Here is a 25,663-nt window from a genome sequence, read left to right as displayed (position 1 = left end):
TAGACATTTTGTCTTAGAGTCATAGACATGTACAGCAGGGAAATAGACCCTTTGGTCCAACTTGTACATGCCGACCAAATATCCCAACCCAATCTAATTCCGCCTGCCAGCACCCGGCCCATATACATCTCCAAACCCTTCCTATTCTTATTCCCATCCAGATGCCTTTTAAATGTTGCAATTGTACCAGCCTCCACCACTTCCTCTGGCAGTTCATTCCACACACATACCACCCTCTGTGTGAAAAAGTTGCCCCTTAGGTCTCTTCTATATTTTCTCCTCTCAACCTAAACCTGTGCCCTCTAGTTCAGGACTCCCGCACCCCAGGCAAAAGACCTTGTCTATTTACCCTATGAATGTGTCTATTAATGTGCAAACTCTATTGGACATTGGCACCTACTACTGGCCTAAACTTGTTTAGTAATATTGCTGCAAGGGCAGTTGCTTTGCCATGTTTTGATGCACCCTCTAATGATCTCTGATCATTTACCCTCTCATCTTGTATATATTTTGGACATCAAGAAATTACTAGTTGATGGTGGTTGTGGCACACATATTGCTCAGTAACAGTGCATGCTCGGTCATGGTCCCTCAATGCAGTTCCCAACCAATTTACTAGATTTGCAACATTGTTTTAAAGTTAGCATGATTGTTCACCAGAACAGTTATAAAGTTTAAGGTTACTTCCATTTTCCACTTGCTTACACCTATTACACCTATACCTTCACCTGCTCTAAAGCTTTCTGGCATCTCCCCCATCCTCCAATCGCATATCCTTGAATGTTATGACCCCACCATTAACAACCATAACAGCCTCCATACCTTAACTCTGTGATTCCATTCCTAAATCTCTCTGCTCCTGTAGCTTTTGGTAAAACTTACTTCTTTGACTAACTAAACTTTTAAATCACCTGCCATAACATCCCCACCATGTTTGGTTGATTGATTTATTGTTGTCGTGTATACCAAGATACAGTGAAAAGTGTTGTTTTGCATGCTATACTGGCAGATCGTACTATACAAAGTGCATCAGGGTAACAGAACAGAGTGCAGAATACAGTGTTATAGTGGCAGAGAAAATGCAGAGAAAGTGATCAAAATTAACATCTGAGAGGTCCATTCAAAAGTCTGATAACAGCAGGGAAAAAGCTGTTCTTGAATCTGTTCATACATGTGTACAAACTTTCATGTCTTCTGCCCAAAGGAAGTAGATGGAAAAGAGGATAGCCATGTTGGGAGGAGGTTTTGATTGTGTTGGTTGCTTTCCTGAGGCAGCTGGAAGTATAGATGTAGTCAGTGGATGGAAGGCTGGTTTGTGTGATGGACTGGATGTGTTCATGACTGTTGGTAGTTTCTTGCGGTCTTGGGAAGAGGAGATTCCAAATCACTCTGTGATGCATCCAGATAGAATGCTTGCTATGTTGCATTTATAAAAAATTGTTAAGACACCTCGTGTACATGCCAAATTTCCTTATCCTCTTGAGGAAATAGAGACATTGTGCTTTCTTGACCGTGAGTTGGTGTTTTTCTGCTAAGGCTTCTACGAAGCCCTTGGGGACTTTGCAGTAAGGGTGCTGTATAAATTCAGTTTGTTTGTTTTACAGTGTTGATCAGGTTGCTTGAAGACAACAAAAGGCTGCATTGGGTGTGAGGCTGACCTCTCCGTGTTGTCGATTTATCCCATTGATCACTGGGTTTGACCCAGCTGACCTGTGACCGACTAGGCAGGTGGCCCCCTTCCCCTCGCAGCTCCATCTTCAAAACCACTTCCCTCACCCCTGCCCACCTCCACAAATCACCCCCCCCCAAACTCCCCCACCACACCCAACTCTGGATAGCTACTCCCAAGACCACTTGAGGCAAAGTGTAGCTCTAAGGCACATTCACATCTGCCACCCCACAAGACAGTCTGCCATCTTTTACAAACAGGGTTGAACTTGTGGACACACAGGAGCTGAGTAGCAGCAAACTCTCTGAATGATAAAAACCTAAAAAAAACCTTAAACTGTGAAGAAACAGGGGGAAAAACACAGGCAAAGATAAAGAAAACTTAAAGTACAGTATATTTTCATATTTTGAAAGTTGGCTTTAGATTGCATGTGTGCATTTGAAAAAAAAGAATGGGACAGCACAGTGGCTCAGTGGTTAGCACTGCTGCCTCACATTGCCAGGGACCTGGGTTCGATTCCAGCCTCGGGCGGTTGTCTGTGTGGAGTTTGCACGTTCTCCCAGTGTCTGCGTAAGTTTCCTCTGGGTGCTCTGGTTTCTTCCTATGTCCAAAGATGTGCAGGTTAGGTGAATTGGTCATGCTAAGTTGCCCGTAGAGTTAGGTACATTAGTTAGGGGGAATGAGTCTGTGTGGGTTACTCTTCGGAGGGTCGGTGTGGACTAGTTGGGCCGAAGGGCCTGTTTCCACACTGTAGGGAATCTAATCTAGAGTCAGGTGAGTGTATAAATCCTCCACAAAGCAAGGATGATTGGTGGCAGCGTGCTACCTCAACCAATAGGTGGCAGTGGTTAGTTTATCGAATCGTACAATGTGGAAGCAGCCCATTCCAGGTGAGACAGGGGTTCGCCTGCCTCTCCTCTAACCGAGTCTGCTGCATATTGTGCTCCCAATGTCTTCTCTACATCAGTGATACCCAACATAGACCAGGCAATTGTTTCACCAAGCATCTTCACCGGGCCTGTAAGGGCCAGCCTGACCTTCCAGTCACTGTCCATTTCAATTCCCCTTCCCATGTCCACCCTTGGCCTCCTCCATTGCCACAGCAAATCGAACCGTAAATTGGAGGAACAACAACTCATCTTCCACATGTACAGCCTACAGTTCAGAGGACTCAACATTGAGTTCTCTAATTTTAAATATCCTTCCCATCCATTCCCCAGCTCCCTTTCTAGCCTCGCCTATTCCCTTCCATTCCACCTACTAACCCTTCCAGCTACCAACTGGATTCATCCCTCCCATCTTACCCACTACCTGTGTCCACCTATCATTACCTCATCATTCCACTACTCTTCTCACTTCACCACCTCAGCACCCTCTTTATCTGTAACTCCCGATCTCTCCACATCTCGTCCTGAAAAAAAGGGTAATACCCAAAACGTTAACTTCTCCACCTCCTGATGCTGCCTGGTTTGCTATGTTCTTCCAGCCTCCTTTTGTCCACAGTTAACGCACTGAATCTACACCGACCCTCCAGAGAGCATCCCACCTCCCTACTGTGTTCCTGTAACCCTGCATTTCCCATGGCTAACCTATCTGGTCTACACATTACTGGACACCTTGGGTAATTCGGCATGACCAATCCACCTAACATGCATATCTTTGGACTGTGGGAAGAAACCCACACAAACACAGAGAGAATGTGCAAACTGCATACAGTCACCTGAGGATAGGATCAAACCTGGGTCCCTATACTAACCACTAAACCACCTTGCCAAGCAGCGGCACATGCAAAAGCACCTTGCTTTGCTGTCATCTGTGGAACCCTTTTTTGAAGGAATTGTTTCATGTGGGTTATCAAACATCAAAGGATTTCCTTACAGACCTTACTTCCTTATCTTGACAATTCTTATTCCTTACTCTGGGTAGAATCTCACAAATGCTCCATTATGTCTGTCTAATACGAACACCTCTCTCAGTCCACTCCTGGACAATGCACATCCTGCCATTGCTGAAGCTTGAAATAACTCCACAGAGGCTGGTATCCCATCACCGAGTCACCCTTTATTTACACGCGGAGAGTCCTTAACACTGATCCAGCTCCCTCAGAGACAGCTCTCAGTGAACAGAACCTCTGACACTACTCTGTATTTGTCAGTCAGGACGCCCGATTGGATCAGGCTAACAGCCCCAGTCAGAGAACTCATATTCTGTTAGGTTCGCCTGGCTGACCTCGTTCCAATCATTAAAAAGCTGAAAACAGTGTTTTTTAACCAAACAATAAATGTTGAATTCAAGACTGTTTTCCAAAAAAGGTGCGAGAAGGAGATTGCATTGATTATTGTAAAAGGGAGTTGGATATGTTCACGAAAATGAGGAATTTACAATATTTACGGACAAAAATCAATGTAGGACTGAGTATATCAGCTCTTTCATAGGGCAAGCATTCGATCAGAGGCTGAAGAATATCTTCTATGCTGTAATATTAAAATGATTCACTCTATGATTGTATGATACTCTATGCAAAAGATAAGTAATACTGTTGAAATATTTGAAAATGTTAATCCATTAATTGCTCATTAAGGTGCTGAATATATACACTTAACATTGCATTATAACTTGGAACTAAGTGTAACTGTCATAATTCTTTATTCTTTACGTTTTGTCAGTTTATACATATTCTACCTTTAATTTTTTTTCCCAGTTTACAATCTGTAGATTTCTCAGAAGACTTCTATTACATCCTCTCCCATTAATTTTTTATAACTTAACCCTTCAGCTCTTTCTGTCACAATTTCTTTCAGCATTAACTGGAGAAAGTAGGGGAATAGGATGAGGCACTGTGTTCATTTGGTGAGCCATTATAGAAAGAACAGGCCAAATGGCTTCCTTCTGTGCTGTAATAGTTCTGTGGTTCATGCCAAGTTGCAATTCCCTGAGAATCAGCAGCTCCATCAAAGTGAGCATACATCAATGTAAGTCCCCCAAATATAAATATGAAGCTAAGCTTTCTCCAACCCTATTCACGCAAACCCTGGGGTAGGAATGGGTGATGGCAATGCTTCCTCCAGCTTCAAAGTACATTTCACCAACCAATTATTAACCCCGCTGCTCTCCATGCTGCATGTATCAGTTATTCACCATTATCTTCTGTATCTTTCTGACATCTTTGTCTTCAAAGACAGGAAATTCTAGCAATTATTACCCCATCACGAACCCAGAACCTCTCCTTTTGACTCAGCAGTCCTTTGATTTCAGGGATTCCCATTCCTGTTCAATAGGTTATGATATGGCTGATAACAATACACCATCGATAGACACTGCCATGTGCAGTTCTAAAGGCAGCTGGATGAGTTGTTGAAGTTGTGTACAGTCTCTTTGATGCCTCAACTTTGCTTTTGCATATTTCTGATGAAGTCCTTTCTGAAAGAATCTTCTTCAACATTCAGATTTGTCACTAGTTGGGGTAATTCATGAGAATTCCAGGTTCAATGTATCAACTTGAAAAGTGAAAGTGTGCGCGATTATTTTTTACGATATGGAATTGTTGTTGGACGCTGACAGCCAGTCATTCTTGACCTTGATCTTGATCCTTGGTCCAAAGGCAGTGGGGTCAAGTGGAAGACAGACCCTACTCTCGGACTTTGGTGTGTTATGTACAGAAGCATCTCGGAGTGCACACATGCAGCCGAAAGTGGTCCCGTTCCCCTCACATCACATTGCAAACTACAGTTATATCCCTGAGTTACTACAATACAAATCCTAAACCTCAAGCCTTCATTGTATTTTTCAGAAACACTTATGTAATTTGTAGAACCACCAAGGAGAATAGTAATTTGGCAATTGGATCGGGTACTAATTTTTTTACTAAATGTCTTGTTATATTTATCCAATGAAATAACCGGAGAACTCGATCTGAATTTGTTTTAAAGGGTTAGAAACTTGTGTTTTTGATTTATTCGTTGCTGAGATCCATTTAGTACTGAACAAGCTGGAATTTATTCCTTTCTATAATTGACCTTTGTGATCATTTACAGACTCGTATCTGTTAAATAGAAGGGGTGGAGAGCTTTCATATGAATACACCATCAGTTTATCATTGACACACTTTACAATGCCAACTAATAAATACAGAGATGTTCGATAATTCAGACAGTAATAATACTAAACATTAAAATCTAATTTTATTATTATAAGTATTTTAACACATGCTCAGTGTTAGCACTGCTGCCCCACTGCGCCAGGGTCCCAGGTTCGATTCCAGCCTCGGGTGATTCTCCCCGAGTCTGCATGGGTTTCCTCTACGTGCTCCAGTTTCCTTCCACAGTCCAATGATGTGCAGGTTAGGTGGATTGGCAATGATAAATTGCCCATAGTGTCCAGGGTTGTGCAAGCTAGTTGGATTGGCCATAGGAAATTCAGGATTACAGGCAGAGGATTGGTGGGATGCTCTCCGTAGGGTCAATGTGGGATTGATGGGCCAAATTGAAGGCCTGCTTCCATACTGTAGGGATTCTATAATGTGTACCTTAACATTTGATTTCATTAGGCATTCTTTGCAGAATAGTAAATGGAAACCTTACAAATAAAGCTTGGTATAGAGACAATGCCAAAGGAAAGGGATTCTGGAGGTTTATGTCAAGTTATATAAAACTTGCTTACAACAAAATAACAAGACGTTGAAGGTTTTTTTATTGTATGAAGCTGCTTGTGTAAGAATGGAATGTAACTATCATTTTTCACCAGATAAAAGAATCCTGGGATGCAAAAACATCTTGTTGTGGTACTTGATTACAGTGACCGTTACATTCAAAGGAGACTTTGTAGATAAATATTTCGCTTGGTATCATAAAACCTGAGTATCGCACAGAAAAGACGTATTTTGCTAAAATTATTTATCAGTACAGTTTGCAAGAAACAACAATCTGAATGGAAATCAACACTTATATCTTATGACGAGAGTGCTTATTAGTTGGCATGCAGAGTGCACCAATGAGATGATTGACATTAACTACCAGGCTTTGTTTAAACCTTAAACCAGACATTGACTGATTAGTCAAGTATTGCCCTGAAAAACAAACCAGTGAATGGTTCTCACCTGTTTTGCTACATTGAAACAGGCACAGTGTGTATATATTTTCTTTTTCTCCGCAAATAACAAGACCCTGTGTATTAATCGACATGCTTCTAGTACAGGGAGGAAACCTTTACTATAAACCGACCGACTCCCACAGCTACCTAGACTACACCTCCTCCCACCCTGCCCCCTGTAAAAATGCCATCCCATATTCCCAATTCCTTCGTCTCTGCCGTATCTGCTCCCAGGAGGACCACTTCCAATACCAAACAGCCCAGATGGCCCCTTTCTTTAAAGACCGCAATTTTCCCCCCAGACGTGATCGACGATGCTCTCCACCACATCTCCTCCACTTCCCACTCCTCCGCCCTTGAGTCTCACCCCTCCAACCGCCACCAGGACAGAACCCCACTGGTCCTCACCTACCACCCCACCAACCTCCACATGCATCGTATCATCCGTCGTCATTTCCGCTACCTCCAAATGGACCCCACCAGCAGGGATATATTTCCCTTCCCTCCCTTTCCCTATCAGCGTTCCGAAAAGACCACTCCCTCCGTGACTCCCTCATCAGGTCCACACCCCCCACCAACCCAACCTCCACTCCCGGCACCTTCCGCTGAAACCGCAAGAAATGCAAAACTTACGCCCACACCTCCCCCCTTACTTCCCTCCAAGGCCTCAAGGGATCCTTCCATATCTGCAACAAATTCACCTGCACCTCCACACACATCATTTACTGCATCCGCTGCACCCGATGTGGCCTCCTCTATATTGGGGAGACAGGCCACCTACTTGCGGAATGTTTCAGAGAACACCTCTGGGACACCCGGACCAACCAACCCAACTACCCCGTGGCTCAACACTTCAATTTCCCCTCCCACTCCACCAAGGACATGCAGGTCCTTGGACTCCTCCATCACCAGACCATAGCAACACGACAGCTGGAGGAAGAGCGCCTCATCTTCCGCCTAGGAACCCTCCAACCACAAGGGATGAACTCAGATTTCTCCAGTTTCCTCATTTCCCCTCCCCCCCACCTTGTCTCAGTCCCAACCTTTGAACTCAGCACCACCTTCCTAACCTGCAATCTTCTTCCTGACCTCTCCGCCCCCACCCCCACTCCAGCCTATCACCCTCACCTTAACCTCCTTCCACCTATCGCATTTCCAATGCCCCTCCCACAAGTCCCTCCTCCATACCTTTTATCTTAGCCTGCTTGGCACACTTTCCTCATTCCTGAAGAAGGGCTCATGCCCGAAATGTCAATTCTCCTGCTCCATGGATGCTGCCTGACCTGCTGCGCTTTTCCAGCAACATATTTTCAGCTCATGCTTCTAGTACATACATGTATGCACATTGTGTGCCTGACTGACAGCCCTAACTTGGCTGTCAATGTAATATTTTTTGCAGACTGGACCTGGATGGCAGTACAGTAGGGTAGCCCAACCTGGGGTCTGTCTGCTCTCATTCTCTTTCCTTTTCCTCTTCCTTTTCTTTTGTTCATTTTCTTGAGTTTTCTTTTCTTTTGAGCATGGTGTGTAGCAGGTGAAGTAGGAGGCCTTTGGCGGCAGTTGCAGCAGCAACACCAACGCTCCACAAAGGTCTCCTGACGGGCAAGGAGCAGGTTCCAGGCTGACTCCACTGACCCAGACCTGAAGGCTAGGCCAAGGCTCCAGGTCTGCGGCTAGGCCTGGGTACCTGAAGCACAGCATGGCGATCTCCCAATGTGGCTGCCTAGTCCCGATGTGTGGTTGTCGTCTACAAAATTCCATGCAAGGACTGCCACAAACACTACGTAGGAAGAAAGTTAGCCACCAGGATACATGAACACCAGCTAGCCACAAAAAGACACGACCCTCTCTCCCTCAGAGCCCTGCACACAGATGAAAAACACCCACCATTTCAGCTGGGACAGCACATCTATCCTGGGACAGGCTAAGCAAAGACATGCCAGAGAATTCCTAGAGACCTGGCACTCCAACCACAATGCCATAAACAAACACATAGATCTAGATGCCATCTATCAAGCCCTCAGAAAAAGAACAGGAAATGACATCACCACAAACCTCAGGAACCCCATCCAGGAGAAAGATATAAATAAAAAGCAAGAGACAACAGCTTCGTTTCACTTGGAGGTCCCCACTGATGATGTTACCTAGCCAGGTAATGAAATGTCTGGATATCAAATCTACAGCTCAGCGAGCAAACCTACACCCTAAACCTCAACCTGAGCTACAAACCTTCACAAACCTTGCCATTGAAGCCATGTTACTCATGACTTCAACAAAGATCATTGCAAGAGCTAGGCCTGGAGGCAGTCCTGTGATAACACCTTTTTCTTTTGGCATAGACAATCTCATTAAAACTGAATTCAGCTGCTGCTTTCAGAAGTTCAATGAATATTGATTCACACAACAGTATCGAGTTTAGATTATCATAACATGGTTTTTGCATTGCCTGTTTGAAGTCCAGGTGGGCTTCAGAATATAGGTGCTTTTGCACTCTTACAGCATTAATCCAACAAATCAAATGGTCTCTCAGCATCTCATTAAGGTTAAACCAAAGTCACATACCTCTGCCAGTCAACCTAGTTAAAACATTCCGATGGGGATTTCCTTGATTCCTGAATAGCACCTCGGTATTAGAGGAGGCCTGGGATTGTAATATGCCTGAACTAAATTTCTGAACTCTTGAAAGGTTTCAGTACCTGATGCCAAAGGAAATCTTAGGCTCCTAATAATCCAAAAAAGCTGTGGGTCCACAAGATGACAGGAGAATTAACTTGCTGTTTTTCATCTCCCCCAATATCATTTGCCCAGAAAGAAATAACATATTCTTTCCTCACACCGGGCCCAGTCTTTCACAACAGGATCAAACAAGTCAATCTTCCTGAATAATGGCATGATGCCAGAAAAGCTTACCCAACTCAAAGATGACTGTTGCGAGCAAATTTCTCCAGAAGTGTGCTTTTCTCTCATCACTGCTGATATAACTTCACCTCTGTGAAATAACTTCACAGAGGTCAGCATCCCATCACCAAGTCACTCTTTATTTACATGTGGAGGGTTCTTAACACTGATCCAGTTCCTTCAGAGTGACCAGAATGTCTGACACGCATACTCTTAACTGTCAGCAAGAGCTCCCTGATTGAATCAGATTAACAGCTCCAATCAGGGAACTCATATTCGATGAGATCCACCTGGCTGACCTTGTTTGAATCACTACAGTGAAACACTCTAGACCATAGCTAAATTCCCTCTTGATAATTCCAGATATGTAAAGAATCTCACATTGTAAAGATTCACATGAGATTAAGAACCAATTGATCAAATGCATGGGATACTCAAAATGTCTCATGAAGTCGCTCACAAATTCATGAACAGCAAAGGCTTTTTTTACGTTAATATGTAGGGCGAGGGCTTGAAGCCAATTACTTTATCCTGAAGGTTAATGCTCAATATCCAGGGAGCTTTTCATCAGGCAGTAATCCAGCGTAGCACCCCCGATGACACACAGACCCATCAATGTGTTGACTAGTGATTAGGGCTATATCCTGAATTCCTGGTTTCAGAATCATTCGGACTTCTACAGAAAGTGTCAGAGGAGAAATATAATGAGGCTGTTGGGTCTACATAGAATAGACTTGAGCTAGAGGTATATTAGTTACCTGAATAAATCAGGCAGAGATCTATAATAGGGCCCAGTAAGAATCTCTAAAATCATTGTAGGTTGCTGTATATTACGCAATATCATGGGGAAAAATAGCCTGTCATTTCAGCTCAACAGCCCAAGATTAACAGGGAGCAGGGATCTATCATTTTCATACCACACAACAGGAGACTGGGTACTTGCAGGGAGAGCACCTGCAGAAAGCCAGTCGGAGAAACAAGAGGATGCCATTCATATGATCAATGTTGGTGATTAACATGATATACCAGATAAATTCTATCCTTCCATGTTACCCTCATAAAGATGCCATCAAAGATTTGCTAAATAAGATAGCAAGCTACATTTTTTATGCAATAAGTATCTGCAAAAATGTTGTCAATGTGCATGGAATAAAAGGGCTCTTGTAGCACATTGGTAGTGTCCCTACCTTCTGAGCCAGAAGGCCCAGATACAAGTCCCACTTCACAAGAGGTGTTACATAATATATCAGAACAGGCTTGGAAATCAAAAGTAAAATCTGAGCTCTAGTCATGTTATGAGAATAACATTCAAAGGATGAACAAATTGATACAGCTCTTGGCAAGTTATAATGTAGCTCCTATTAGTGCCAATCAATAAACTTGCTCCAGTTCCAAGTCTGCTCCTTCTAGGGAATGCTCTCTAAATGAGATGAGACTACTCAGTGGCAAGTTTGGAAGATTTCACTGGAATCTTAAAGACGTGAGAAAATAGTCAATGAAACATTATTTTTATTTATTCAGGAGATGTAACCTTTGAAATTAGGATATTACACATTACCGACGTTTAATTGCCCTTGAGAATGTGATAGATTCCTAAACTACTGCAATCCATTCAGTGTAGGGTTATTTGTGCTTTGGAGACTTGGACCTGTTTATGTATTAAAAACACTTTCCCAAGTGCCCTTTTCCGTGAAGTGGACAAAGGGACACAGAAATTGATTTGCAGTTCAACTCAATTTTATGAACAAAATATTCCTTATTGAAACACTTCTCATATTGAAGAATTTCTCACATTCCCATGATATTTACTCTCCATCTCACTCTATCTATCTGAGAAAGGATATTTCTGGCAATAATCCATGTGTTTGAGCTGGGCGGTTGGAATCTCCTTCCTCTCTGATGTAGGGCTGGCTCTCTTCCACAAAGATGGGTCTAGCAGGTCAGGACGGATCTTCTCCTAGGTCCTCTTCGTTTGTTGCATGGTCTTCTGCCATGTGTCTTTGCTGTGAATCTTCATTGAGAGATTGGCTTTCAGGTGTATGTTTTTTATCTTCCTCATCCAAGACTTTCCAGAATATTCTGTGGATTTTGGCCAATGGGGTCATGAACTGAGTTCAAACCATCCAACGGAGTCTCATGAACACCTTTCACTATTAGCATGCTGGAAGGTATAAAGTGCTCAAACTCAGGCAGTCAATGTGCCAGAATATCTGATTGACACTTCTCCAATATACAACCCATACGCTGGTTGTAAGTGGTTCCCCCTAATTTTTTGTGACCTCTTTGATCTTGATTTCCACTGTTCCCTGTACCGATAGCTGGTGGCTATTATTAAATTTAGTTTGGCCAAACTTCTATCTGACCTAATTTCTCCAGCAGTGGGTAGATTTAGAATGTCCAATTTTGGGTCCATGGTCACTTAACTACAGTAGCTAAACCCACAAGGGAATTCCAGGATACTGACAGAGAGATACAGAAGGATGGGGACATACTTCCAAATCAGAATGGTAAGTGACTTGGAAAGGAATTTGCAGACAGTGGAGTGCTTGTGGTGGTCAATTATCTGCTGATTGCAGAACATGGTGGGGTATATTGAAGGATTTCATTAAGTGTGCTTTATGTTTCTGTACATGACTTTTTCACAAGTAGAGAGATAATGCACTGTTGAAGGATTATGAGTGGCCTGAATATGTATCCTCGTCTCAATGAGTGCATTGCTTCTAAATACCAACCATCCTTCAGGACAAGAGCAGAAGCTAGTGTGATAGGAGCTGTGAATTGACCAAGTGTTTGTGAGCTAACATGATTCTTCATTACAGAGAAAGGATACAGGAAGTAATGAGGTGAACTATTAGTCTCCTCATTTAAGGGAGCATTTAAATGTATTGGAGTGTCTCAGAGGAAGTTTACTAGGTTGCTACCTGGAGTGTTTAGGGTACAGGACCTTGAGTGTAGGGAGGTTAGGAATTGTAGCTTTAGGGTACAGGACCTTGAGTGTAGGGAGGTTAGGAATAATGCAGCGATCTCTAAGGAGGGTGCCTGTAACCAGAAAGGTGGATTGAAGTGTGTATACTTCAATGCCAGAAGTATAAGGAATAAGGTAGGTGAACTTGCAGCGTGGGTTGGTACCTGGGACTTCGATGTTGTGGCCATTACAGAGACGTGGGTAGAACAGGGACAAGAATGGCTGTTGCACGTTCCAGGGTTCAAATGTTTTAGTAGGATCAGACATGGGGGTAAAAAAGGGGGAGGCGTGGCATTACTTGTCAAAGACAGTATCACAGCAGTGGAATGGACGATGGAAGAGGACTTGCCATCTGAGGTAGTTTGGGCTGAGGTTAGAAATAGGAAAGGTGAGGTCACCCTGTTAGGTGTTTTCTACAGGCCTCCTAATAGTCCTAGAGAAGTAGAGGATAATATTGCGAGGATGATTCAGGAAAAGAGTGAAGGTAGCAGGGTGGTTGTTATGGGGGACTTTAACTTCCCAGATATTGACTGGGAGAGCTATAGCTCGAGTTCATTAGATGGGTCGGTGTTTGTACAATGTGTGCAGGAGGGTTTCCTGACACAATATGTCGACAGGCCAACAAGAGGGGAGGCTATATTGGATTTGGTTCTAGGTAATGAACCAGGCCAGGTGTTAGACTTGGAGGTAGGTGAGCACTTCGGGGACAGTGACCACAACTCGGTGACTTTTACTTTAGTGATGGAGAGGGATAATCGTGCACCGCAGGGCAAGAGCTATAGCTGGGGGCGGGGAAATTATGATGCAGTGAGGCATGACTTAGGATGTGTGGATTGGAAAAACAGGCTTCAAGAGAAGAACACTAATGAGATGTGGGGATTGTTCAAGGAGCAGCTACTGCGTGTCCTCGATAGGTATGTACCAGTCAGGCATGGTGTAAAGGGCCTTGTGAGGCAGCCGTGGTTTAGTAAGGAATTGGAGTCCCTTGTGAAAGGGAAGAAGGCGGCATATGTAAAGATGAGGCGTGAAGGTTCAGTAGAGGCGATTGAGAGTTATAAGGTAGCCAGGAAGGAGCTAAAGAGGGAGCTAAGAGAAGCGAGAAGGGGACATGAAAAGTCTTTAGCTGGTAGGATTAGGGAAAACCCAAAGGCTTTCTATAGGTATGTCAAGAATAAAAGGATGACTAGGGTAGGTATCGGTCCAGTCAAGGATAGTAGTGGGAAGTTGTGTGTGGAGGCGGAGGAGATTGGAGAGACATTAAATCAGTACTTTTCATCAGTATTCACTCAGGAACAGGACACTGTTGCTGATGTGAATATGGAATCACAAATAATTAGAATGGATGCCCTGGAAATATGCAGGGAAGAGGTTTTGGGAATATTGGAAAGGATGAATATAGATAAGTCTCCTGGGCCTGATGGCATTTACCCCAGGATCCTATGGGAAGCTAGGGAGGAGATAGCAGAGCCATTGGCCTGGATTTTTATGTCGTCATTGTCAACGGGAATAGTACCAGAGGACTGGAGGATAGCAAATGTGGTCCCCTTGTTCAAGAAAGGGAGTAGGGATAGCCCTAGTAACTATAGGCCAGTGAGTCTGACTTCAGTGGTGGGCAAAGTCTTAGAGAGAATGGTAAGGGATAAGATTTATGAACATCTGGGTAGGAATAACGTGATCAGGGATAGCCAGCATGGTTTTGTGAAGGGCAGGTCGTGCCTCACAAACCTTATTGAGTTCTTTGAGAAGGTGACTAAGGAAGTGGACGAGGGTAAAGCAGTAGATGTTGTGTATATGGATTTTAGTAAGGCGTTCGATAAGGTTCCCCATGGTAGGCTAATGCTAAAACTTCGGAGGTATGGCATTGAGGATACATTAGAGGTTTGGATTAGGAATTGGCTGGCTGGAAGGAGACAGAGGGTAGTAGTTGATGGATTATGTTCATCTTGGAGCGCAGTTACTAGCGGTGTACCACAAGGATCTGTTTTGGGACCATTGCTTTTTGTTATCTTTATAAATGATCTAGAGGAAGGACTTGAAAGCTGGGTAAGCAAGTTTGCGGATGACACAAAAGTCGGTGGAGTTGTGGATAGTGAGGAAGGAAGTGGTAGGTTACAGCGGGATATAGATAAGTTGCAGAGCTGGGCAGAAATGTGGCAAATGGAATTCAATGTAGCTAAGTGCGAAGTCGTTCACTTTGGTAGGAATAACAAGATGATGGATTACTGGGCTAATGGTAGGCTACTTGGTAGTGTGGATGAGCAGAGGGATCTTGGTGTCTATGTACACAGATCTCTGAAAGTTGCCACCCAGGTAAATAGTGCTGTGAGGAAGGCATATGGTGTACTGGGCTTTATTGGCAGAGGAATTGAGTTCCGGAGTCCTGAGGTCATGTTGCAGTTGTATAAGACTCTGGTGAGGCCTCATCTGGAGTATTGTGTGCAGTTTTGGTCGCCATACTATAGGAAGGATGTGGAAGCTTTAGAACGAGTGCAGAGGAGGTTTACCAGGATGTTGCCTGGAATGGTAGGAAAATCTTATGAGGAAAGGCTGAGGCACTTGGGGCTGTTCTCATTGGAGAAGAGAAGGTTTAGGGGAGATCTGATAGAAGTGTATAAGATGATTAGGGGTTTAGATAGGGTAGATACTAAGAACCTTTTACCGCTAATGGAGTCAGGTGTTACTAGGGGACATAGCTTTAAATTAAGGGGTGGTAGGTATAGGACAGATGTTAGAGGTAGATTCTTCACACAGCGGGTTGTGAGTTCATGGAATGCCCTGCCCATATCAGTGGTGAACTCTCCTTCTTTATGGTCATTTAAGCGGGCATTGGATAGGCATTTGGAAGTTATTGGGCTAGTATAGGTTAGGTAGGATTCGGTCGGCGCAACATCGAGGGCCGAAGGGCCTGTACTGCGCTGTATCCTTCTATGTTCTATGTTCTATGTTCTATGTTCTATGTTCTATGTGTTGGATTGGTGTTTGAGCCTATTTTGAACAGGAAGGGCTTGTATCCTCTAGGATTTAGAGTGAGGGGTGACTTGATTGAAATCAACAAGATCCAAAATAGTATCAACAAGATGGATGTGGAAAAGAGGTTTCTGCGTTTGGTGAGCCCAAAATTAGTGGACCTTTGGAAAATTAAGATTCACTATTTAGTCCAGCAAGAAGGAATCTCTGTCTGTCTCTCTCTCTCTCGCTCGCTCTCGCTCTCTCTGGATTGTGGAATTTTTGAAGTTGGGGCCACTAAGTACTGTTTGGATGGGTGGATGGTTTCTTGCTGGGAAGGGAACAAAAGATTATCAGGGAATGATAAGATTGTGGAATTCAAATCACAAACAGATCATCAATGATCTGATCGAATGATAAAAGCACCTTCGTTGGCTCTATTTGCAAGATGGTGCTGGATATGGTTGACTCCTTGCAAGCTCCTGTGTGCAGATCTAAGTTTCCTATTTCCTATAATCGTTCTACACTCTTATTGTTTTTGCCGCTGTTTACCTATTATTTACTTATCTAAGCCACTTAACTTTGTGATCAGCCTGTATTGCTCGCAGGACAAAACTTTTCACTGTGCCTCGGTACATGTGACAATAAATTCAATTCAATTCAATGTGTATATTCATATTCATCTGAACAATACCAGGACCAAAAGAGTTAAATTATAAGGTCATATTGTATCAATGATTTGGAGATGCCGGTGTTGAACTGGGGTGCACAAAGTTAAAAATCACACAACACCAGGTTATAGTCCAACAGGTTTATTTGGAAGCACTAGCTTTCGGAGCAACGCTCCTTCATCAGGTGGTTGTAGAATATAATATTGAAGGACACAGGATTTACGGTACAGCAAATGTTTACAGTGTGGTGTAACTGAAATTGAAAAAGATCTGGATTGTTTGTTAAATCTCTCATCTTTGAAACCACCTGATAAAGGAGCAGTGCTCTGAAAGCTAGTACTTCCTGTTGGACTATAACCTGGTTCTGGATCAGTGGTGCTGGAAGAGCACAGCAGTTCAGGCAACATCCAAAGTGCATCGAAATCAACGTTTCGGGCAAAAGCCCTTCATCGTGTTGTGTGATTTTCATCTTTGACAATGACTATGCTGGTTTCAGTTCTTTCATATGTAAATTCCAAAACTTTGTAAAAGTTACATTCTCAAGTGAACTTTAACAATAGGTGCTGGTCGGCCCAGATAATGTATTGAAGGTGTGAGGTGCCCTGTGTGAGACCGTCTGTGCCCCAATGTTTAGACTGATTCTCATCTAAAAAAGGGATTTACAGAATCTTACATGGATTCATGCAGTTTTTGAACAAAATAAAATGTAATTCTGCAAGTACAAATTCACCCCACAAAATAAATGTGTGTGTATGTGGATGTGTGTGCAGGTGGAGCTATGAGTGTCTGTGAGAGAGTGTGTGTATTGGTATGTGTGTGAGTGTGAGTGTAAAGGGGTATAAGACTGTAAGAGAGTGCATGCGTGAGTGTGTGAATGTATGAGTGTATGAGAGAGCGCGTGTATCTGAGAGAGTGAGTGTATGGGTCTGAACGGAATATGTGTAGTTCCTGAGGACCAGAGGAAGAGATTCTGCTCGAGTGCTGCAGGTTCGATGCAGCGGACGTGTGCTGGCGGGGGAGAAACCACGGGGACCGTGTTGCGAGTCGTTGGAGCTGCTGGAGACCATCGCTGGATCATGATTGGACGTTGGAGGATTATTTGGTTGTGCTGACCTGCACTTGGTGGATCTTTATGCTGGCTTCTTTATTTTATTTCAAAAATATACTTTATTCATAAAATACTTTGATGGTCTGTACAGTTGGACATGCCATACGTATGTAAACATTCCATTTCGTTGCATATCGAAACAGAGTAGTCATTCGTATTTACAGGTCTGTACGATTACATTTTTAGCTGAGGCGTCAGCAGAGCCCAAATGACTGCATGGGCCCCCTGTTCTTCTTTAGGCAGGCAGACGTTACACGGTGGTCTTTCCCCACCGCTACTTGGCGGCAGCTGCCCCAAGCTTCAGCGCGTCCCTCAACATGTAGTCCTGGACCTTGGAATGTGTCAGTCTGCAACACTCAATCGGGGTCAACTCCTTCAGCTGGAAGATCAACAGGTTTTGGACCGCCCAGAGAGCGTCCTGCACCAAGTTGATGATCCTCCAGGCACAGTTGATGTTCGTCTCGGTGTGCGTCCCGGGGAACAGACTGTAGAGCACGGAGTCCCGCATCACGGCACTGCTTGGGACGAACCTCGACAAACCACTGCATTCCTCTCCAGACATCTTCTGCGTAGGCACATTCCAGAAGGAGGTGTGTGACAGTCTCGTCCCCCCCGCAGCTGCTTCGAGGGCAGCGTGCGGTATGGCAGAGAGTCCAGGCGTGCATAAAGGATCTCACAGGCAGAGCCCTTCTCACCACCAGCCAAGCCATGTCTTGGTGCTTGTTGGAAAGTTCTGGTGATGAGGCATTCTGCCAAACGGCATTGACAGTTTGCCCATGAAACCGCTTGATAGGATCCGCCCTCTCTTTTTCCCGAAGGGTCTCAAGGACACTACGTGCTGACCACTTCCTGATGGAATTGTGGTCAAAGGTGTTTTTCTTCATAAACTTCTCCACGAAGGGCAGGTGATACGGAATGGTCCAACTACTCTGAGCGTTCCACGGCAGTGAGGCCAGGCCCATCCTTCACGTACACTGGGGACAGGTAGAACCTCAGTACGTAGTGACACTTGATGTTTGCGGACCGGGGATCCACGCACAGCTTGATGCAGCCACACACACACAAAGGTGGCCATCAGGTTGCCCAGATCCTTATACATTGAGTCCCTTTGGACCTTGGCTTCATGTCACATTACAGATGAGCCCACTGCACTACACATACATACACACACACACTCCTACAGACCCATACACTCACTGTAACAATTGGTGTCAGTGCAGATAAGATTTTGAGATGTTGAAGGTGTTAGCCGCCAGTTGTTACCAATTGTTACAGTTAACCTGAGAATGTAACTTTTAAAAAAGTTTTGTGATTTACATATGAAAGAAATGAAACTACCATGATGAAAGACTTAACAAACAACCAACGTATTTTTCAATGTATAATTTCAATTACAACACACGAAACTTTTGCTATAAATTCTGTGTGAGGATTGAGCCCTCCACAGCCACCTGATGAAGGAGCGTCACTGCGAAAGCTAGTGCTTCCAATTAAACCTGTTTGACTATAACCTGGTGTTGTGTGATTTTTAATATTATATCAACTAAGCTTGTACAGTATTCCTTTGAGTTTAAAACCAAAAGTGGTTATCTGGTCGAGTTGTTGAAAGCAATTAAGAGATTTGGCAAGCTAGATGTTGAGAAATGATTTCCCTGGCTGGGCAATATCTGCACATATTGGTATATTGTTAATATTCGAGCTCAGTCAGAGAGAAGTTAAATAAGGAAACATGTTTCTGCACATACACTGCCCCCAGACTATTAATTGTGCAGCTCAAAATAAGGCTCTACAATTTCTTGTATATTATAACGTTGCTTTCTTTGGATAGAAGGTTTTCAAATCCAGCTCTCTCATCACATGCCTGTTGTAGACTAGTGTCTTGTCTCTTACTGAAGCCAATTTAGGGGCATTAACATGATTGACATGAATCTCATTATAATACATGAGGGATAGTGTGTGAAGCTGGAGTCCACTGTCTAAACAATTAATGGATTGATTGAAATCTTCAAGACTGAGATCAATCAACTTGTGTCAGAGAAAAGGATCAATGATATGGATTAAAATGGATAAATAGATTTGAGGTTCAGATCTGTGAAGTTTGAATTAATTAGTAGAATAGATTTGTCAGAGTGAATGACCTATTTATGTTTCTGGAATAATTACCCAACCCCAGCCTCATCCTCACTAGCATCATGGCTCTACTGATTTTACAATTACTGCTATTATCTGAAAGGCAAAACTTTGTTGAAGACAACAATGGTCTAGAGTGTTGACTGGACAGCATTCAAGACACCCACAATGCATCTTTTTGTGAATAATCTCAGCATCTTGACAAGCCAGGAGCAGGTCTTCTTGTGAGTTCAAAACCGCCAACGATTGAAGTCCCTGCCCACTGAGAGCTGCCAGCCCCTCAGATGCTGGCAAAATGTCTGATTCTATCAAGAAGGGAAGAAGTGACTGCGGCTGGTAGTGTGCACCTGTCTTAGGCCTCGAATTTGAGGAGGATCTCAGACTGATAGTGGTAGGGAATCGCATGGGAGGATGGAAAACAAGGTTGGGGGGGGTTTCTCAGATAGGAACTAAGTGCTTTGGAGCAAGAATAACCCCTGCAACACTCCTCACTCCATGGTAGCCCACAGGCCAGTACACCAGTGTTTCCTTTCTGTAGCCTCTGCATATCAAGGCCTTGTCCCCTGTCAGGTGAGTATTCACAGCTGTAGAATGTGAGTAGACACTAATTGTCTGAATAGCAGGAGGGTACAAAGTTCTCCATGGGCCTTCTCACCTCTGAATTTACCGTGAGTGAGGCGGGGTTCCCACTTTCCAGCCTCCCTTCCACTGGCAAACCTGCCATGGGAGAGGGCACAAGTACTACCTTTGGAGTGATGCCATATGTCGGAGTCTCCAGGGTCATTCCCTCCTGTGGTTGTACAACTCATCACATCCCACTCCAAATCACAGAATCCCCACTGTGCAGATGGAGACCATTTGGCCCATTGGGTCTGTACCAACCCTCCAAAGAGCATCCCAACCTTAACCTGCCCAATCTGCATAGCCCTGATGTTATGGTCAATTTAGTATGGCTAATCCACCGGACCTTGAACTGTGGTAGAAAACTGGAACACACCCACACAGACACAAGGAGAATGTGCAAACTCCACAGAGACAGTCGCCCGTGGGTGGAGCTGAACCGGATCCCTGGTGTTGTGGGGCAGTAGTGTTAACCAAATGTTCAAATCAGGCCCTTCACCAATCCCCAGAGGTAAAAAAAATTGTTAAAGACAGTGAAGGCATGCATCACTTTAATCCGATTAACCAGAGAACAATCCAGACATGAAAACAATGCTTTGGTTCCTGACCCATGAGTTAGCACCTCTTCATGTGGACCCCAATCAAGCTGGATGAGTCTTCAAGGATGAGTAGTTGGCTTCCTCTATCTTTCTGGAAAGTAATAAATAATCCCATTGCAAGCTAAGGATGGTTAAACTAATTAATGTCATAGATACACAAATTCACACCAATTAGTTTTCCTCCCCCAGAATAAAGCTATTAATTCTCACTTCTAATATTTCATCTTGTACTGTGGAGAATACGATCATGCCAGTCATGGTTTTTATGTCCTGTATGATTCAAATGCTGGAGCAGTACAAGAGGAATATAAACAAAACAGCCCGAACGTTAGTGGAACTGTGCTGTGTAGCAGAGGGGGAGGCAACAGCTCTGATTTCTAAAGAGCTATTCAGGGATATTGAACACGGAGGGTTGAGATAACATCGAGACGGAAGGGAACTGGGTCACGTGTTATGGGCTGGCAGTCTGGAAGCTACAGATTGTATTTTAAATCCAGTGTCTTCTTTTTACAGTGATACTAGTTTGGAAGTGAAATGAAAATCCAAGCAATTTACAAAGAGAAGTAATCCTTTCAAGTTTGCTAATCCCACATTCCTTTCCTGTCAGTTTTATTGCTAAATATTGGTATTTATGTGTGTTTACTGTAGTGAAACATAAAACAAGGCTTTATCTGGATTTATTTAAATGGCAAATTGGCACAACGTTTTTCGCTGGAGCGTAAGAAGTTGAGGGGTGATCTTAAAGAGGTTGATAAAATCATGAGGGATATAAATAAAGTGAATGGCAGGCAGCTTTTCCCTAAGGTGGGGATTTCAAAACTAGGGGGCATATTTTTGAGGTCAGAGGAAACCGATTTAAAAAAGACATTGGGGGCATTTTTTTTTTAAATACAGAGAGTAGCTCACGTGTGGAATGAACTTCCAGAGGAAGTGGCGGATGTGGGTACAGTTACAATGTTGGAAAGATGTTTGGGTAAGTTCATGAATAGGAAAGGTTTGGAGGGACATTGGCCAATCGCAGGCAGGTGGGACCAGTTTAGTTTGGGAACATAGTCGGCATGGACCAGTTGTACCAAAGGGTCAGTTTCCGTGCTGTTTAACTCTCTGACTCAATTAAAATGAAATGCAGGACAAGTTTTCTGTCATTATTACATTAGTCCACTGTATTGTCAGCTAACACAAGAAGTGTCTATTTTTTTGGTTGTGAGTTCATGGAATGCCCGGCCAGTAGCAGTGGTGGACTCTCCCTCTTTATGGTCATTTAAGAGGGCATTGGATAAGCATATGGAGGTTATTGGGCTAGTGTAGGTTAGGTAGGCTTCGGTCGGCACAGCATCGAGGGCCGAAGGGCCTGTACTGCGCTGTATTTTTCTATGTTCTATGTTCTATTCTAAAAGCAAATATTGCTTTTTATTGGAATTCCCTTCCTACACATCTGCCTCTCTTTTCCCCTTTAAGACACACGTAAAAAATCAACTCTTTGAAGTTTGTTTTTATCAGTACTTTTCTATGTCTGTTGCTTAGTTCAACATGATTATATGGCGTCAAATGAAGTAAAGTCTCTTTGTTTGAAAGTCTAAGTGGCTGTTTTTGACTGAAACTTCTGAAAGGTTGTAAGGGCATCAGTTCCTCAGACGTGATTTTTGAATGAGTGTTTTTAAGTGCATTATAGGACCTAATTGGCTTGACAGTTGGCATGGACCAGACTGGTACGAGTAGCAAGGGTTTTGATCCACATTCCAGCTGGCGTAAATATGGGCCCATGCTTCCTTGTCCTACTCAGTGGAGAGTGTGTCACAAAGGGTCAGGCCTGCCTTTAGAATGTTCATAATATGTATTGTTTTATCTCTGTTAAGACCATGTTCACGTCTGAGCTAAGAAGTATGAGCACAATCTCATAGAAACCGATAAAATTGTAACAGGACCAGAAGGGTAAATGCAGGAAGGATGTTTCCAATGACTGGGGATTCCAGAACCAGTGGTTAGAGTTTCAGGATACAGGACAGCCATTAAGGGTTGAAATGAGAAGAAATTTCTTCACCCAGAGAATGGTGAGGCTGTCCAATTCTCTACCACAGAAAGCAGTTGAATGTTTTCTAGAAAGTGATAGATATAGCCCGAAGTGACAGGTCCAAAATCACAAGCTTTTGGAGTGCTGCTCCTTTGTCAGATGAAGTTACTAAATTGGTGAAATAATTAATTGGCCCCTGGCTTTAGGAAAGAACAAAATAAAGATTTGCGTTTCACAAGTGCACCCTGTTCTGTCCCTCAACAACATTTTAAAGTGTATAATCTGTAATAAATGATTTGAAGTACATTGACCAGTTTATGCAGTAAACACGAAGATACTTTTACCTAAGATCCAACAGTTCATATTTCCCTACAGCATAGTGCTCGTCATGAGGAGGTAATAAGCTAGCTCCCGACTTAATACAAAATCTCAACAAGAATTAAAAATACATCTTGAATTCTCTTTTCCTTATTGGAAACAAGAAACTTTGGGAGGTAGTTTGAGATTCCTTATTTAATTGACAAATTTGAATAGATATCAGAAATTTCCAGTTTTAATATTGACTATTTAAATGTTTTCCCTGGTGTTGTTTATAGTGAGTCAAAGGATATGATCAAACTTGATCAGAGTATGGAAGGATTACAGTGAGCTGCTTTTCAATTGGTTTGATCTTTGAGCCAACTAAGCATTGAGTAGACCAACTCCCTCGATGCGACACTTTTAGTGTCAAGATTCGTGTGGTGCTAGAAAAGCACAGCAGGTCAGGCAGCACCTGAGGAGCAGGAGAATCGACATTTTGGGCAAAAGCTCAATTGTTGCTTTCTGGTTACATTTAAATTTTGTGGTGAGGTTGTGAAATTCTCTCGAGTTACAATAGGTTTATAATATCGTTTGGCATTATTTGCTAAATTTTAGAATGCTCATCTGGGATGCAAATTAATTTGCTTCTATAAAAGTGCTGCTTGTCTGAACCTGACTGGTCCCTCAAGCCTAAGGGTAATGTAAACCCTCACTTGCATGTTGATACAATGGTGGGATTGGCTACAATGTTGAATTTACATCCTGCCTGGTTTGTCTCTCCATTGAAGAAATGTTACACCATTGAATAATACTGGGCAGGATGTCCCATGAGTGTTACACCCAATCTGGTCAGTTTCCCAATGGGCAGTTTATGTTAGAATTTGCCTCTACATCATTTAGTAGATGCTACAGATTGAAGGAGAAATGTTTGTAGGTTAATGGATGCTTAAGAATACTCCAACCCTAGATGGGAAAACTCAGGCACACAATGACTGTCTTTCACTCCTGCTCATTGCACATCTGATCATTTGAAGTAGGAGAAAGTGAGGACTGCAGATGCTGAAGATCAGCATTGAGAGTGTGGTGCTGGAACAGCACAGCAGGTCAGGCAGCATCCAAGGAGCAGGAGAATCGATGTTGCGGGCATAAGATTTTCCTGATGAAGGGTTTATGCCTGAAACGTCGATTCTCCTGCTTCTCAGATGCTGCCTGACCTGCTGTGCTTTTCCAGCACCACACTCTCGACTGACAATATGAACTGTGCTGTTTGAACTGCACTCGAACAAAGAAAACAGAAGAACATACAGAAAGGACCACTGGTGTCCATCTGTCCATTCTGATGATTGTTGGGCAGTGGATTTCATCTGCTCAATTTCTAGACAACCAGAAAATGCCATTTTTCAAGTTGCTGTACGTCCTTCCATCAGCAGTAGCTGAATGTCCATAGGCATTATATTTGAAATAATTCACACTTATTGCTTAAGCAACTAGAAGTGACCTCTGCAACTGAGAAGTGTTGTTTAAACTAGTTTATACACACATCACATTTTCTTGACCATGATTTGCATTTTATTTTAAAGGAAAAAGATGCTTTCATTGGCATATGGTCAAAAATAATTGCAACAGAGAGCTGGTGAAATGTCTAGTTATTTTAGACCATGAAATTAATCAATTCATTGGTGATTCAGATAATTTGAAAAAAAAGCAGAAGAGGTTAGCAACAAGCAATAGCTATAATACTCACAAGAAAATTGCCATGGCAAGATTCAAACCTGGGTCCCCAAGATATTACCAGGATCTGTGGATTAATAACCCACTGCCCTGTGGTCCAACATTTCAACTCCCCCTCCCACTCTGCCGAGGACATGGAGGTCCTGGGCATCCTCCACCGCCGCTCACTCACTACCCAACGCCTGGAGGAAGAACGCCTCATCTTCTGCCTCGGAACACTTCAACCCCAGGGCATCAATGTGGACTTCACCAGTTGCCTCATTTCCCCTCCCTCCACCTTACCCCAGTTCCAACCTTCAAGCTCAGCACTGTCCTCATGACTGGTCCTACCTGCCAATCTCCGTTTCCACCTATCCGCTCCACTCTCCTCTCTGACCTATCACCTCCATCCCCACCCTCATTCACCTATTGTACTCTTTGTAGCCTTCTCCCCAGCTCCCCCCTTTTCCCAGCTCCTCCCGCCCCCCATTTATCTTTCCACCCTGGAGGCTCCCTGCCTCTATTGCTGATGAAGGGCTTTTGGCGGAAACATCGATTTTCCTGCTCCTCAGATGCTGCCTGACCTGCTGTGCTTTTCCAGCACCACTCTGATCTAAACTCTGTGGATGAATAGTCCAGTGATAATACCACTAGGTCATTGCCTCCCCCTATTCAGACCCCAAAATGTCAACAAATAGAACAATTTATATAAAGATTAGAAGAATCACATAACTAAGCTACTCTGGGCACAATGTTCATAGAATCATTGCAGGTTAGTTTCATAGAACAGCATATTCTGGAGCAGGCTAGACCCTCCCATTGCACAACACCAGATATAGAGTTAATTAATGACCTCATAGTAAAGACACCTTAGATAGCAGGAATCATAATGTATTGAATATTACACAACTTGGGAGAGAGAAGAGCGAGTCAAAGACTAGTATTTT

Source organism: Hemiscyllium ocellatum, chromosome 25 (genome assembly GCF_020745735.1).
Source record: "Hemiscyllium ocellatum isolate sHemOce1 chromosome 25, sHemOce1.pat.X.cur, whole genome shotgun sequence".
In the NCBI taxonomy this organism is placed as follows: Eukaryota; Metazoa; Chordata; class Chondrichthyes; order Orectolobiformes; family Hemiscylliidae; genus Hemiscyllium; species Hemiscyllium ocellatum.
This window is presented reverse-complemented; position numbering follows the sequence as displayed.